This window comes from Suricata suricatta, chromosome 9 (assembly GCF_006229205.1).
Source record: "Suricata suricatta isolate VVHF042 chromosome 9, meerkat_22Aug2017_6uvM2_HiC, whole genome shotgun sequence".
In the NCBI taxonomy this organism is placed as follows: domain Eukaryota; kingdom Metazoa; phylum Chordata; class Mammalia; order Carnivora; family Herpestidae; genus Suricata; species Suricata suricatta.
In genome coordinates, this window is record NC_043708.1 from 116,896,568 (window position 1) to 116,900,226 (window position 3,659).

A 3,659-nucleotide genomic window follows, 5' to 3' on the forward strand; every position below is an offset into this window, starting at 1 on the left:
AGAGCATCATGTGCCCCTTGCTTAGGTGTCTTGTGACTGCCTGTCCCTAAGAACAGTAAGGTATAAAGGGTAGGGGATCTCAGGAGCAAGCAGTTCCAGAGCACAGCATACCAGGAAGAATGGCTGGTTATCCATTGTGTGTGGCTCATTGAACAAGACAGAAGATGCACCCCGTCTGGTTAGATAGAAAGGAAGAGAAGGGCTCAGAACCTACAAGACCAGTGACACAGTGGGCTATAGGACCATTGAACTCAGCAACTCAGACCTGGGGCTTTACCCAATTCCTTCTGCTCCAAACTCTCTGAGGTCAGTTTTGTCCTAAGGCTGATTCTGTTCTTGGTGATGACATGGCTGGAGCCATCCCACTGTCCAGAAAAGAGGCTGTTGCTCTCCACATTCTAATCAGGGTTCTGGGTTTCTTCAGCTCAAGCTGCACAGGTTGCTGTTGCTGGCAAATTAAGGGGAATGACTGGAGCTTCTGGCTAGAGCTAGAAGAGAGGCCAGCTTTTCTCCAAGAACCTGAGCAGCAGGAGTGAACACTCAGAGGAATATATGTGCCCTGTTAGAGGAGAAAGAGGAGGAATGGAAAGGGCTTCAGCAGCCCACGGAACAAGAGGTGATGCTGCCTCAGCCCTCTCCCTGCATGCCTAAGGGTGCCTCATCTGTTCTTGGAGCAACATGGACAAAAAGAACTTAGTTAGGAAGATGCACAACACTGTGCTTTCCTGAGTTAAGGTAATGGTTTTTAGCACAAAGTATAAGAACTATATGCACATTTCCCTGAGTATTAGAGTTCAGAATGCCCCCAGCTTCAAGATTATCCTGCACTCACAATTGACCTTCTTTTCCAAGGACTTCTCTCCTCCATAGATACTTCCACTTGGAAAATGGTATGATCCAGGAAGTGGCTTTGGGAATATGCATACCAAAACCATTTCAAAGAAATAAACATTGTAAAGGGTATTGTCCAATGCTCTGTAGGATATAAATATTCATAGAAGCCTACAATAATCATCCATCACAAGAAAGTTTGATCTCAAAATGAACCTTGTACCGAGATGAACTTCCTGATTATCTCAAAAAAAAAAAAAAAAAACCCACACTGGGGAATATGTGTCACCTAATCCTAATTACAAATCTAAATTAAATAAGAAATCTGGCTTTCTAAGGCTACCTCTGCCCCTGGTGACAAAATGGCAAGACTGATTGTTTGACATTAAACAGAATGCCTACTTCAAACCCTAAATCAGTTTTGAGTTCTTGGAGGCTAGGTATTATGTCCTCTTCACCTTGTATCCTTACCACTAGCGTAAAACCTAGCTCTTAGAATGTGCTCAATAAATATCTGATGAACCTAAGAATTAATGTTAATAGTGAAAACACTTGAAGGAATTCTTATTAAAAAAATAAGAGATAACGAAAAGTTGCTTACAATGCATTATTACTTAATATTTTCTGGAATTTCTATTTGATGCAATAAGACATGAAGTTTTGAGAAGAATGTGTATTGGAATTAGAGACCACATTATCATAACTTATATATGATATAGTTATATGCCTTAAAAAATCTGAATTAAGTGGCTCTCAGAGCTAATAGGTAGCAATAAACTGACTGAGGAAAACAAACTAGCTTTCCTGTAGAGCAGAGTATAATGGGAGAAGGAAAAGATCTAAGTGACCAACACTAACAAAAATTCAGATGCCAGGGGAGGGGCCAAGATGGTGGAACAGCATGGAATTTTTTTTTTTTTTTTTTTTTTTGCCTTTCTTGTCCCTGAAATGCAGCTAGATCAACACCAAACCATCTTGCACACCTAGGTAACTGATCTGAGGATTAACACAGCAATCTGCATAACTTGAACCACAGAACTTGGCTGGTACATGACGCAGAGAGGAGAACTGGGGGAGAGAGAAGCAATGGAGGGCAGGGAGAGATTTTTGCTTGCAGAGAGAGGAGGGAGAGGGGGAAAGTACAGGAAAAGCACTCACCCTGAAAGTAGCTGGAGAGAAAGAGTGGAAACACCCATAAGGGACTTAATAAAGGGAGAAAGGAAAAAGGAGAGGGTTTAAATACCATTAAGTCTCTATAAACAGGAGTGCAGAATTTGAAACTCCATAACTCCATACCTGGCAGTGCTCTGTGGGAAGGGTGAGTCCCTAGGAGAAGACAGCGAGGTCTAAGGGATCCTCAGGGCACACAGTTAGGGTAGTTCCCCTGCGAAGAGGACATTTGGTAGAGGCTGTGCTGCAGTCTCCCCAAAGGCAAAGGTCTCAGCGATCGTGGAGAACAGCCACATTTGCTGGTGTTGGAATAAGGATGTTAAGGGTGAAACCTGGGGCCAGATGTGTGTTGTGATTCACCATAATCCATGAAATGCTGCTGCTACACGATCCCATGAACTTTTTTCTGGGATGGGCTGCACACGGCCACAGTCTCTGGTTATCTGCAGCAGCGTGGTCATGCAAACAGTCCTGGGGTTGGGCTGGCACCCAGCCATTGCTTGGCAAAACCCTCCCCCAAAGTATCTGAGTGGGTCAAAGCCACAGGGCCCTCAGAAGTTAGGGGTTTAGAAAGACAGTCCTACTGGAGATAAAAAGAGAGTTGCCCCCCTGGCAGACTAATGGTTTGGTCACAGTGTAGAAGTAGGGAGTGGATGGAAGCCAGAGACAAAGTAGGGGTGCTTGATTGCCTGTGGGCAAGAGCACAGAGTTCTGATACTAGAGCCTATGTAGCTGGGTGATGACATTTTTATCCCTCTCACACATACACATACACAGGTACACGTGCCACAACAATCCACCCCAATAAACTAAGCAGCACCGTCTACTGGAGAACCAAGCCACAACACCAAGCCCTATCCAACAAGGAATGCCAAAAGTCTCTCCTCCTGCTTGGTTTACAAAGTGTTTCACAGTTTGACTTCCAAGGAAACTAGATATAGTTTCGATCATATTTAATTCTGTTCGCTAGTCTATCCAATTGTTTTCTTTTTTTTCTTATTCTTGAATACAGTAAGATAAAAATTTTATGTTTAAGTTTTCATAAAAAATATTTTTCTTTAATTTTTCTCTACTATAATTTTTACTTCACTGTAGTGCCTGGGTGGCTCAGTGGGTTAAGTGGCCAACTCAGGTCATGGTCTCACAGGTCATGGGTTTAAGCCCTGTATCGGGCTCTGTGTTAACAGCTCAGAGCCTGCTTCTGATTCTGTCTCCCTCTCTCTCTGACCATCCCCCACTCACACTCAGTGTCTCTCTCTCTCAAAAATAAACAGATGTTTAAAAAGTTAATTATTTTTTTACTTCATTGTAAATGTTTTTAAATTCTATTTTACTTTCATCATTTCATTGTATTCTATTTCATTATATTTTAAATTTTTTTCAAATGCTTTTATTCTTTTCCTTTCCTTTTATTCCCCTTTTTTCTCTAATCTATCAAGCCTCTTTTAACAACCAGACCAAAATACACCTAGGACCTAGCATCCTTTATTTGATTTTTTGTGTTGTTTTAATTTTTAAGTATTTATTTCTTTATTTTATTAATTCCTTTTCCTCCTCCAAAATGATGAAATGAAGGAATTCACCCCAACAGAAAGAACAGGAAGAAATGACAACCAGGGACTTAATCAACACAGATACGAACAGTTTGTCTGAACCAG